Raw genomic sequence first — 13,736 nt, 5'->3', positions numbered from 1 at the left:
GGGGGTGTTGTGGAGTTGTTACCGTTCGTTGTTATTGTCTTTGTTGTCAAATTAACCAGAGCTTTATTCAGTCTGTGCATGCGTGTCCTCTCAGTGTTGAGTGGTTTCTGGCAGGCAGCAGGAGACCTGCCATCCATTGGATCTCTGTCCATCTCTCCTCAGAATTCCAATGTGGCAACCACAGGACCATCCTCACAGCCGGCCTTCCAACCCCCTGGGGGGGCTTCGGGGATTTCCTGAATACCTTGATTAGTTGAGTTTTCAGTTATAAATCATGTCCTCTGACCATTATCTGCCACAGAGGGGGCTGCAAGGGGAATGACAGCACTCATTTCCTTCCGCCCATGCCCTGCTCCGCCACGTCCCCCTCCTCCCATGGCTCTCTTCCCGTGTCCCCCATCCTCCCATGTCCCCCTCTTCCCCGATCCTCCTCCTCCTTTGTCCCCTTCCTCCTGTGTCCCCCAACTCCCCCCCCATGTCCCAACTCCTCCAGTGTCCCCCATCCCATGTTCCCCTCCTCCTGTGTCCCCCTCCTCCCATGTCCCCCATGCTCCCGTGTCCCCGCTCTTCCTGTGTTCCCCTCTTCCCAAATCCCCCTCCACCCTTTCCTTCCCTCCTCCTGTGTCCCCCTCCTTCCATCTCCGCCCTCCTCCCATGTCCCCTTTTCCCATGTGTCCCTTCCTGTGTCCCCCATCTACTGGTGTTCCCCCTGGTCCTGAGTCTCCGTCCTCCTGTGTCTCCTTCTTCCCATGTCCCTCCTCCTTCCTTGTCCCCCTCCTCCTGTGGTGTCCCCCTCTTCTGACGTTCACTTTCCTGTGTTCCCCTCCTCCCTCATTCCCCTCTCCTCCCTTGTTCCCCCTCTTCCCATGTCCCCCTCATCCTGTATCCCACTTCCGGTGTCCCCTCTCCTCCCTTGTCCCCTCCTCTTGGAGGGCTGCGCTGCGCCGTCTGCAGGTTGTCATACGTGTGCACCCTCTGTCTCCATGTGAGCCCGTGTGACTCAGGGGCTCTCTAGGGGAGACGCATCTGCAGCTCCTCTCCCTGCCCCACGCAGCCCGGGGCTGGCGGGCCTCCGGGGCTGCGGGCTCATACTTTCTCACCGGGTCACTGGTCAGCAGTTCACCTCTCTGTGGATTTCACGTCTGCGGTTTTCTTACCCAGGCCAACCATGGTGGGGAAATGCTAAATGGAAAATTCTGGAAATGACCCTTAAAGTTAGGGATTATTACATTGAAATTATTGTTCTCTCTTTGCCCCCTCCCCATCTGTCTCTGTTTTTCTTGAATTCAGGACCTTGTTCTTGGTGGGCAAGTGCTTTAGTTTGTCTTTGATAGGGTCTTGTGCTTTTGCCCCAAGTCAGCCTTGGACCACAAACCTACTAATGTCTCTTGAGTAGCTAGGGTTACAGGTGTGAGCCACTATGCCTTGCTTGGTCCATTTATTGAGATAGGGGTCTTCTAACATTGTTCAAGCTGACATCAAACTATAATCCTTCCATTTTTTCCCCCACTGAATAGCTGGGATTATAGGCATGAGCCATCATACCTAGCCCTGTTATCTCTTTTTTTTTTTTTGTCGTGGGGCTTGAACTCTGGGCCTGGGCACTGTCCCTCAGCTCTCCAGCTCAAGGCGAGCGCTCTACCACTTGAGCTACAGCGCCACTTCCGGTTTTCTGGTGGTTTATTGGAGATAGGAGTCTCACGGTCTTTCCTGCCCGGGCTGGCTTTGAACCGCGATCCTCAGATCTCAGCCTCCTGAGTAGCTAGGATTACAGGCATGAGCCACCAGCGCCCGGCTCCCTGTTATCTCTTAATGGGTCCAGTTTATAAATTAAACTTCCACAGGTCTTGTGTACAGGGAAAGGACACAGAGTTGAGTTGGAGCCGTGGGTCGGCAATCTGTAGGGGTGGAAATGGAGACCACGACATTTGAAGGACGGTGTGGCCGAGCAGAGCCCTCTGGCTCTTGAGTCAGAGTCCATGGAGATGTTCTAGGTGTTTCTCCAGTATGTCCGTGTGTGGGAGGAAGGGGCCTTGCCTGTCATGTCCAGAAACTTCCTGGGGCATTTCTCTTGGCAGGCCGCATGCCTGGATCCTCGAGTCAGAAAGGGGCTTTTAAGGGTCTAATCAGAGTCAGGGGCAGTGGTCAAAGCCTGCAATTGATCACCAAATCATGCGTGAGTGCTCGCTGGGTGCACTCAGAGGTAGCCTAGAAGTCACCCATTCAATCAACGTCGTCTCCATGTCCGTGGTGTGGGATAGCAAGGAGGTATGTGAGGACGGGCTATGTCAGCCCCTTGCTGGGGATCCTAGCTCTGTCAAAGATGCAAGCAGAACTGGGGAAAAGTACGGGAAGGGCTGGCAGCGTGGCTCGGTGGCACAGCACGCACCTGGCAAGCGTCGGGTCCTGAGTTCAAAGCTCCCAAAGGAAAAAAAAAAGAAACGGGATTACTCACGTTGGTTAATTATTAATGATGGTTCATCCTGGTTGTGAGATCAGGAAGTTGTACTGTGTTTTTCTGAAGTCGTTTTACAGTGAGCAGGGCTGAAGTGTTATATAGCATCTTTAAGTTTATTTTTTAAGTACTGCATTCCTGGGGGCAAAATTCAAAAGGGTATTCTCTGCGTCTATCACCCATTCATGTGTTTGTTTATTTATTTCCCCTGGGAGCAGTCAGAATGACTAATTTCATGGATATTCATGAATATATCTCCCTACTTATTTATTGATTGACTGTACCTGGCTTTAAACTCGGGGCCTTGCATTATCTAGTCAGGCTCCCTGTTTTGCGTGTAGTTACGTTTTAGATATGCTCTTGCTTTTGCCCTGGGCTGGCCTGGAACCATGATCCTCCTATCTTTGCTTCCCACACAGCTGGGATTACAGGTGTGTGTACATGGTGGTCTACCTATGTGTTCACTATGCTGTTGATGTATACTATTTTTAACTTAGCAATGTATTTTGGTATCAGTCCAACTTTGGAACTATGATTTGCTTGAATTAACCATAAGCTAGTTTTAATCTTCCTATTTTGGTTTTTTTTCACGCAATACTATAATGAGTAACCTCAAATCCATGTCATTTCAAGCGTGCGCCGCTTTTATAATCAGTGGCAGCTGACCACACGTGTCTGTGAGCCTGCAGAGGTGGCTCGTGAGAGCGTCAGCCCTCGGCACCCATGCTCAGTGTGGTGGATGCCCCGTGGGCTCGAGGCATGGGAGTGGGCAGCTCCTACACCGCTGGGGAGGGCATCAGGCTGTATTTCAGGAGACATTTCCCTCTCTACTCATGTTCACGGAGCACCTGCTCTGGGACTCCTTGCTGCTCTGATGGTGTTCCATGATCACTGGGACTTTAAGACACTTCTGCACATTGGCCTCTTTGTCTGTGGTGGTCCCCCATGAGTGAGGTAAAGGCATCGAATCTCCCCACTTCAGGTGAGGGTTACGGGCTATATTCTGCTCCCCACGTGACTCCAATCCCAGACAGGCCAGAGCCTGCTCTCCTGATTCTGTGCTCTGTCTCATTCTTCCCAACCCCCATGTGGCCACGTGATGCGTGTGACTGCTCTGACCCTTTCTGCCTCCTCCTCTGACAACTATTTACAGCAGGGCAGCTCATTTACTCACTCTGGCTAATATTTCACCAGCCGGCTCTCTCCCAGAGTTCTATTAGAGTGTCACGTTGCTTAAAACTAGGCCTTCTCTGTTTGATTTCTTCATTGAGAGTTTATGGCTCCGGCAGGCTATTTCCAACGGGAAATATTGCAGCGACTCTCATTGGCATTGAACTTCAGGGTTTCTGTCTCCAATTTATCTCGGAGTTGGCGCCAACCCAGGGCTGTTTTCCCAGGAAAATCTTGGCCCTGCACAAGGTACCTTGCTTAGCTCACCTCCAGTCGGGCTCCCTCATTTATAGGTGAGGATGTGAGACCTGCCCTGCACTCTGCTGGCTGAGAGCGGCCATCCACCAGGTCCCGGCTGGAGGACAAACCCTGAATTCTTGGTGGCTTCCTTCTTAACCAACACCCATGAAATGTTGGGTTTCTATTCTCTAAGCTTGTCTGTGCTTCCTTTCTTCCCACCCAGCCACGTCACCTTCCTCCTCCTAGAATCGTGGTGAAACTGTAATTCAGTAGACATATGGATTTGGAGCGTTTACTAGCTAGCAGGCCCATGAGCAGCGAATCGCTCCTGCTGAGGGTTAATATAAGGACAGATAAAGGCATCAAATGGACAAACAAGTGAGCTATGGGCTGCCAGATCATGAGAAAGGCTCTAAGGAAGGGTAAGGCATTTAAGACACATAAGGTTCCAACCACCTCCCCGGAGACCTGGCCCACAGCCTCCATTGGAGACCCAGCCTCAAGCCTTCAGCCTCCAGCATGGGATTCCACAGGGCCCCTCTAGATTTAAAGCACAGCACACCTACAGCTCAGAACCACATCTCACGAGCCATCAGGGCTCCCCACAATCCAGTCCAGCACACTGCAGCCAGAATCCATCCTGGCTTCTGCCTGGAGAGAGGTGGGGGTGGGGATCCAGGGAGTCCACTCAGGGTAGACAAGTGCTGACTCGGACTGGGGTGCCGTGTTGAACACTGACTGGTGGTGATGGGAAGAGAGGGCAAAATGTGGGCCAAGGAGGCAATTGCGAAAGTCTACGTGAGAAGTGAGGGTAGCATGATCTAGAATGTTCTTGATCATCTAGAACGTTCTTGGTGGACCTAGCGGGAAAGGCTCTGGTCACAAGCATGGTTTTATCAGGAAGCCTCTGTGACCCTGTGTGAGTGTTGTTTTATAGCGAACCCCTCCTTGGCATGCAGTGGGTCCCTTGCTTGTCTACGGTCCTGGTGGCTGCTTCACTGGTCTTTGTAGTATTAGCCACGTACCTGTAGCAGCAGCCGTCTCTGCTGTCCCGTGTTAGCCCGAGCTAAGTGCTTTAGATATGTTTTATTTCAGCCACATCAACCCTATGAACATATGATTAACCCAGTTTTGAGCAGGGTCCAGAAATAGATTGAGACTGTCCTAATAGATCTATCGTATCCATCCATTTAATGCAATTTGGAGCTGTGATTTAAACGCAGGAGGTTTGGAAACGTGGCGCAGGGCTCCCACGGGTGGTGGCTGAGCACTAGGCTTGGTACCCAGCGGCCACTAGAATTCCACTGGGGTGTGTACTGTGCCCACCTTGCACCCTGGGGCAGGGGGGGCTGGGGAGATGGCCCCTCCCCCTGTGAAACACACGGATTCAGGGAAAGAAAGCCAAGTGGGGGCCATTGTGGCCTGAGTAGAACAAGAAGCAAGCTTGGGCAGGATAGATAGGATCTGGGGGCGGTTCTGCGGTTTGAACTTGGCCTTGACAGGCACTGACCACTGGTGCCACACCTCCAGCCTTTTTCATCTCAATTTATTTTTATTTATTTATTTATTTTGCTATCTTCCACTCTCTACCCCCTATCCAGCTGGGATTGCAGATGTGAATCACCACCACACATAGTTTGTTTACTGATAAAGGGTCTCCCTAACTTTTGCCCGGGCTGTCTGGGACAGTGATTCCTCAAGTCCATCCACTTTAAAAGTAAAGCAATGAACACTGGCTGGCACGCATGGCTCACGTCTGCCATCCTGGCTACACCAGAAGCAGAAGTCTGAGGATTGGGATTCAAAGCCAGTCAGGGCAAAAGAACCCAGGAGACTCTTATCTCCAGTAACCACCCAAAAGCCAGAAGTGGAGCTCTGGCTCAAGAGACAGCCTTGAGCGACAAAAGCCAAGCAAGCGTGCAAGGCCTTGAGTTCAAGTTTCAGGACTCATAACCTCTCCTCCCTGCCACCCCCCACCCCCAAAAAGGTAAAAACATTATGGAGTAAAAATCCTTAACAAATTGCCCCTGTTCCAGTTTTTTGTTTCATCATGAAAATTGCTAGGTGACTCCTGCTGCTGAGATTCCGGAGCTTTCTTTAATTCTGGGTCTGGAATTCTGAGGCCCTGGGGAAGCTTCCCTTTTCCCTGGGGACAGATCTCAGCTTGAGGTTTTTTTTTTTTTTTTTCCCCCCAGTTACTTTGGTTTCATGATCTAGTTTTCTATTAGTTTTTCTAATTTCCCTGGCTGCTTTGAAACTTTGGGAAATTAATTGCCAGTTTGTACTTGACTTATTTTGCCCTTGAGGCCTGGGAACATGCCTGTCAATCATGAGCTGACCTAGTTTTAGAGCCGGGTGCTGGTGGCTCACGCCTGTAATTCCAGCCACTCTGGAGGCTAAGATCTGAGGATCACAGTTCAAAGCCAGCCAGGGCAGGAAAGGAAAATGAAGATTTTTATTTCCAATTAATCATCAAAAAGCCAGAAGTAGAGACATGGCTCAAATAGAGAGTGCTAGCCTTGAGCAGAAAAGTTGAGCAAGAGCATTGAGCTCCGTACTAGCACCTTAATAAACCAACCAACCAACCAACCAACCAACAAATAAATAAATAAAATAAGTGAGGTGTGGTTCTGAAGACTTCACTTCCTCTTTCCTCCAAAAGGAAATACCCAGAATCTTGGGCACTGAGTTCAAGTTCAAGGTAGTCCAGGCTCTGCATGGGGTTGGGAGGGAGAGTGTGAGTATTCACTAGGGAGCTTCTGCTACCCCCCCTGCTCTGAATTTTTGCATCAGAAGTTGGAGAGTCCTGTGGGACACTGTGTGAGGGGCCCATGGGGCTCGAGGGCCAGATGGGCTTCCGCGGGAGCCAAGGAACCCCCTGGAGGGCTGGGGGCTCAAGGATCAACCCTGAAATCCCTGAAGACAGGCCTTCCCTGCAGTGTGTGTGTGGGGAGGGTGTGCGTGGGTGTCTTGGGATGTCTAGCAGCACTGGTGGGTGTCACCCGTGTACTTGTCACATGGGACCCTGCAGCTGAGTCACTGACATTCTTTACTAACTTCAGACAAGGTGCTGTATCATGCAAATTTTGTTGTGTGTGTGTGTGTGTGTGTGTTGGTACTAGTAGGGATTGAATTCAGTTCAGGGCCTGGGTGCTGTCCCTAAGCTTTTCATTCAAGGCACTGTATCACTTGAGCCACACCTCCACTTCCAGCATTTTGCTGGTTAATTGGAGATAAGAGTCTCAGATTTTGCCTCCCAGGCTGGCTTCAAAACACAATCTTCTGGATCTCAGCTTCTTGAGTAGATAGATAGGATTACAGAAGTGAGACACTGGCACCTAGCCAGATGTGGCTTCGATGGCAAATAAGACAGGTCTTAGTTGTGGTGGAGCAGGGCAAGGATGCAGATGGAGGATCTTGGTGACAGAGAGTCAGGACACTTGGGGACAGGATGTCCTTACACCATTTAAGGCTCATCACCCTTTGAAATCTTGGCCCAACCTTAAAGCCCGTAAATCTGTTTATCTGTCCCCCCTGTCCCTGTGTCTTTGCTTTCTACCATGAAGTCTGTGCAGCTATGGGTAGGCCTGTGTCCATCATTGTTTTTGTCACTGTGACTGAACACTGAGAATGTCAACGTAAATGTGGGAGGAATCATTTCATCTCACCGTTTTAGTGTTTTGAACCCAGAGTCAGGCCGTTTGTTTTGGGCCCAGGTAGAGCGTCATGGCGGAAGGGTGCAGCTGTTGTGAGCCGCTCACTTTATGGTGGTCAGGGAGCAGGGAGACATAGAGGGATAGGGCCACAGTGTGCTCACAGAGACCTGTTCCCAAGTGCCAGACTCCACCCCTCTGGCTTCCACAGCCTCCCAGCGGTGCAGGGAATGATGATGCAGCCAGCGTCTCGACCCACAAATGAGGGCAGAGCCCCCTGCACAATCACCTCCTCACCGCCATCTACAGAGAGCCACTGGGGACACATCTCAGAACAAGCCTGCACATGATCTCATCTTTATGTATATGCCTTCACCAGGACAATGGCCAAAGAGAAGGTGAAGGAGGGGAAAGGCAGGAGTGAGTGTTTGGCCTGGAGTCAAAGCCCCTGTGTCTGTGTGAAGCCAAGGTGGGTGGTGGGGTAGACCAAAGTTGACAGTGAAATGACTGAGGGTCTTAGGGTGCAGGGGGCAGTGCTAGAGGTGGAGATGGGTGCTGAACGTGTGGGAGTTCTGGAGGTGGGGTGCGGGTGCTGGAGGTGGGGGAGGGGTGCTGGAGGTGGGGGAGGGGTGCTGGAGGCACAGAGAGCCATGTGGCATTCTGATTGGATGCCTTTGAAATGAGGAAGGAAACAAGTTTATAGCTGCAATTAAAGAATGCAGATGACTGTGTCTTTCTGTGACTCTCAATGAATTGTGTGTTTACATTCTGGGGACCCAGTGGGGCCCAGGCATCCTGGGGTGTGTCACCCTTCTACTTTGTCTCCCACCTGCTACTCCCCTTCAGTGTGAGAACGTATGCTCCTCCTCCCTCCATGCTCTGCCACCAGCTACTCATCTGTGAGATCCAAACCATGAGCTGAAACTCCCTAGTCTTTATGGTCACCTGGGGAGTGTTCAATGGGGAGAATGGAAGCCAAGTGGCAGTTCCCCCAAGAGTTGTGTTTTCTGAGGGTGAGGGTGGTGGCAAAATCTGCTTTTAATTAAAAATATAAAGCAGTGTGGCCTCCTGGATGAAAACAAGACTCTCGTTGCAAGTTGGCCCACAGAGGAATGTCTGTGGGTGTCTGTGGGGTTCTGACCCCCGCTGCCTGGTCCATGGGCTTCTGCGAGTGTCTGTGGGTGTCCATGGGCGTTTGTGGATATCCATGGGTATCTGTGAGAGTCTGCGGTGTCCATGGGTGTCTGTGGGAGTCTGTGGATATCTGTGGGTGTCTGTGGGTGTCCCTGGGGTTCTGACTCCCTCTGCCTGGTCCATGGGTGTCTGTGGATGTCTGTGGGTGTCCATGGGTATCTGTGGATGTCTGTGGGTACATGTGGGGTTCGGGTCCCCCTCTGCCTGGCCCATGGGTGTCTGTGAGGGCCTGTGGGTATCTGTGGGTGTCTGTTGGTATCCGTTGGTATCTGTAGGTGTCTGTGTGTCTGTGGGTGTTCTTGGGTATCTGTGGGTATCTTGGGTGTCTGTGGGGTTCTGCCCCTGTCCCCCTCCCTCCCCCCCCAGCTTGTAGGATGCCAAAGGGCTATGGTGGCTGGCTGGATGTTTAGCGGGGAGGCCTTGCTAGTAGAAACTTGAAACCAGAGGCTGGAATGCAGCTCCAGGGATGAAGTAATGGGTTTGTCTCTGTCTGGCCGGGGGATTCTGCCAAGCCCTGTGATTTGAATGAAATGAGGCTTTTGTGGGTCTTGGCGCAGGCCCACCAGCGCAGGCAAAGCTTGGCATGTGTGGGCTGGCTCCTCCCAGCCTGTGGTCCCAGGCTGCCCAAGGCCAAAGGTGCTGGGCCCTGAGGACCCTCCACCCCGGAAGCTGTTGCCCTCACAGCAAAGGTGTTTATTTAGTTTTTTGAGTTCAAACCCTGGGACATAGCCTTGTTTCCTCCCAGACCTGCAGTCTTTGTGGAACCCACTCATACTGTCTATATCCCCAGCCACCAACACCTCTTACCTGGACTCTATGCCACCTCCTGAGTTAATTATTCTGTTCGTTCGCTCATTGGTCTGCAGTCCAGCCTGCTGCTAAAGCGAGGCTGAGGTTTTCTTCTTTCTCTTCAAGTGGTACTGAGGTTCAAACTGAGGGTGTTATGCTTGCTAGGCTGGTGCTCAACCATCTGAGCCACACACCCATGAGCCCACTGTGTGCTTTTAACCTAGAAGGCACGTTCTAGGTCATCACTGAAATAAATGAACTCACAGAACACCAAGGTTACACTCACTGATTGTAGTAAAGGGAGAGAAAAACAAAGCTAGCGAGCAAACCCAAACCAGAAAACAAAGAACAACTCAACCAGAAGTCAGAACTAATCAGCCACAGACACAGAAGGTGTGGGCTCCAGCCAGTTGGGGTTCTAAGCCAGTGGGGCGTGGGGAGCTGCATGCTCTGAAGCCAAGATTTTGTAGTCATTGAATCTCAGCTCTACAACTGGAATCTTCTGGACCAAAGTCCTCGCCCACCTCCTGCTGGCTACATGATGTTGAGAAACTACTTGAGTGCGGTCAGCTCCTCTGTTTCTTGGGGTTGTTTCACAATGAACCAAAGCCAGATATAGGCACGTCTATAATCTCAGAGGCTGAGACAGGAGGATCACAAGTTCCAGGACCGCCTGGGTGACAGGCAAGTGGCCGGCTGGAGACTGAGCCCAGCACCCAGAGTCCCAAGACCTTCACCTTTGTTTTTCTTTCACTGTGGAGACTGAACCCAGAGTGTGTGCTGGGTGGGTAGTGGACCTCCAAGCCACATCATCTACACGTTGTGAAATCCTGGTAACACAGTACAGGGAGAAGCTAGGCAGATCTGGAGGGCAGCACAGGCCAGAGCCAGAAGTTGTACCCATTGGCTATCTCCAAGCCTAAGGTTAGAACAATGGAGCCAGAGATGGCTGCTGGTGGTCCATACCTGTAATTCTAGCTACTTGGGAGGCTGAAATAGAGAGGACCAGAGTTGGAGGCCAGCTCTGGCACACTGTTCATTAGACTCCACATCAATGGAAAAGGCTGTGTTTGGTGGTGTGTGCCTGATGTCCTGGCTAACACAGGGAGAATAAAATAGGAGTGAGGTCCAGGGTAAGCCCGGGCATAAGGTGAGACCTGAGCTCAAAGTAATGAGTGCAAAAAGGGGGCTGGAAGCATGGTTCAATGGTAGAGGGCCTGCCTAGCAAGTATGAAGCCCTGAGGTCAAATTCTAGTGTTGTCAAACAAGCAAACAACAACAACAACATCAAACAACTGCCAGGCTCTCTGTGGGGGCTGGAAGGTAGGAGGAAGTTTCTGGAACAACAAGGGAGAGAGGAGAGAGCAAAGCAGAAGGGAAGTAGTCATCATGGAGAACAGGGGCAGACCTCTGAGTCCTGGGGAACCAGGAAGAGCACAGCAGCTTCGGCCTGGAGGTTGTTTTGTGAAAGAGCAGAGCAAGTGTTCCTAGGCCAGGCCTGGTGGTGGGCCGCCAAGCCTCCTGAGTGCCCACAGCTGCTTGGGGAAAGGCAGCAGCCTGAGCAGATGGTCCCAGTACAGCCAGGAGTGGCCATTTCCACCAGTGGGAAGCCTGCATGTGGTCATTCCCACCAATGGGAAGCCTACATTTGGCCACCACCAATGGGAAGTCTGCATGTGGTTACTCTCACCAGCGCAAGCCTGTATGTGGTCATTCCTACCAATGGGAAGCCTGCTTGTGGCCATTTCCACCATGGGAAGCCTGTGTGTGGCCACCACCAATGGGAAACCTGCTTGTGGTCATTCCCACCAGTAGAAAGCCTGTGTATGGTCATTATTCGCACCAGTGGGAAGCCTGAGTGTGGTTATTTCTGGCTCCTGGAAAAGAATGGACAATCTAACCAGAAAAAAATGTTGGTGCGTGGCCTCTTCCCTTTGTCCTGGTAGCCTTGGAAATCCCTGTGTGGGGACATCTTCCCAAGTCCACAGCAGGCAGGGGCCAAGACAGGGCCCTGCACTGCACGCCTGTGGTCAAGGGATCCAATTGGGATCAAGAGTAGAAGGGATCCCACACCCCTGGATTTGCTGGATTTGAGGCCCGCCTCATCCTTTCCTGGAAGACCAGAACCGATGTACACTTTAGGAATCTGGCAGCCCTGGCCGCGAGGCCGCAGGAGGGGCCTGGTGGGAGTTGTAAGCCAGTCCAGCTCCCAGAGGCACAGGCTGGACTAGAGAGAAGGGACAGATGCCTGTTGCAGGTCAGCAGGTTGCTTGTGGCTATAAGAAGTCTGGGTGATTTCTGGTGGGGATCTGATCCTCCCTTCTCCAGGGGAGGCTTGCACTGGGGTGGCTCGGTCCTCAGACGTGGGGGCCCGGAGGGGATATGGGGACAACCACTGGCGAACTTGAGTCAGGGCTTGGCTTTTCTGCCCATTTCACCTCACATAATCCTAGGTGTAGAAAGGCTGTGTGTGTGTGTGTGTGTGTGTGTGTGTGTGTGTGTGTGTCTGTGTGTGTGTGTGTTACTGAGACTGAAACTCAGAGCCTTGTTCCTGCTAGATAGGCACTCTACCACTTGAGTTCTTTTTTATGTGTGTCAGTCCTGAGGCTTGAGCTCAGGGCCTATTCCTGAACTATGTCACTCAAGGCTGGTGCCACAGCTCCATTTCCAGTCTTCTGGTAGCTAATTGGAGATAAATATCCCATGGACTTTCCTACCCAGGCTGGCTTTGAACCCTGATCCTCAGATCTCAACCTCTCTAAGTAGGATTACAGACATGAGCCACTGGCACCTAGCTCCAAGCCCCTTCCTCCCAACCCTTTTTTTTTTTACTTTACTTTTCAAGTAGAGTCTCATGCTTTTGCCTGGAGCTGACTTCAGACTGTGGTCTTCCTATTTATAGCTTCCCACATAGCTGGGATGACAGGTATATGCCACCAGACCAGGCTTATTGATTGGGATGTGGGTCTTACTGGGGGTGGCTTCAAACTGTGACCCTCCTGATCTCAATTTCCTGAGTGGCTAAGACTACAGGCATAAGCTACGCATCCAACAGTTTTCAAGGTCCTGCCATGACGCAAAGTCTTTTGCCTTTTGCCTTTTTTTTTTTTATTGGTCTGGTTGTGGGGCCTGAACTCTGTCCCTCAGCACTTTGGCTCGAGGCTCGCGCTTCACCACTTGAGCCACAGTGCCACATCTGGCCTTTTCTGCTTATGTGGTGCTGAGGAATCAAACCCAGGGCCTCATGCATGCAAGGCAAGCACTCTACCACTGAGCCACCTTCCCAGCCTTTGCCTTTTGCATTTTGTGGAGAAGTTGCACTTGTGAATAAGGCATGCCCACTTACTTCTAATCCGACATACTGGCTGGTGGTGGCAGGTGCATCATGACCCAGCCAGATAGTTGAGGTTGGAAACCATTAGCTCTGCTGCCAAGAAGAGGGCCACGGGGGAGGCAGTAACGGGTGCTGGGTGGGATGGCCGGACCCCACGTCAGGACTGGCTGGATGAGGTGTGGCTATGCAGAATGGGGGTCCTGAAGCTCACATGACAGAGCCCAGCAGAGTGAGGCTGACTGCTCTAACTCTTGCTACCTGCCTTTTCCCCAGAGAATCCTGAAGGCAGGAGGCAGGGCCTTGAAGCTGGCTTCGTCTCTTTCTCCTGCTCTCTCGCTGCCATCCCTCTTCCACCAGGCCACGTTGGCTATGACCCTCGCTGCCAGTCCATTGCTGACACTCAAAGCTCTGTGAATTTCCTTTTCCAAGTGCCACCCTTCTTGGCCTTCCCCACCCACGTATTTCAGAAATGCCAGACTTGATTCCCACTGAGTTCTCTTTGCTCTCCCCACTTGAAAACTTCCTTCCACCTTGCCGATAGCCAAGAATCCAGTCTTGTGGCCCTGAACTGTTTTCCCCAGTCTCCTTCCCTCTCATAGGTCTGTGGTTGATCACCAAGACTCACTCAGGCTAGTCCTTGGTGTGTGCTGGGTGCTTGGGTTGGACAGAATGTATTATTTCTATTATTTGTCCATTTGTCCACTGGCTTGTTTGTTTGTATTTAACCATGAAACAGTGGGCTCCCAAAAGAAGTGGGGTACACTTTACCATGGATCCCCTAGTTAGAAATGAGCAGTAAGAGGGGCTGGGAAGATGGCTCAGTGGTAGAGCGCTTGCCTTGCATGCATGAGGCCCTGGGTTCAATTCCTCAGCACCACATAAGCAAAAAGAAAAAAAAAGC

The sequence above is a fragment of the Dipodomys ordii genome, unplaced genomic scaffold (assembly GCF_000151885.1).
Source record: "Dipodomys ordii isolate 6190 unplaced genomic scaffold, Dord_2.0 Scaffold164, whole genome shotgun sequence".
NCBI classification, from domain to species: Eukaryota; Metazoa; Chordata; class Mammalia; order Rodentia; family Heteromyidae; genus Dipodomys; species Dipodomys ordii.
The sequence above is the reverse complement of the archived record's forward strand: the minus strand, read 5'-3'. Positions refer to the sequence as shown.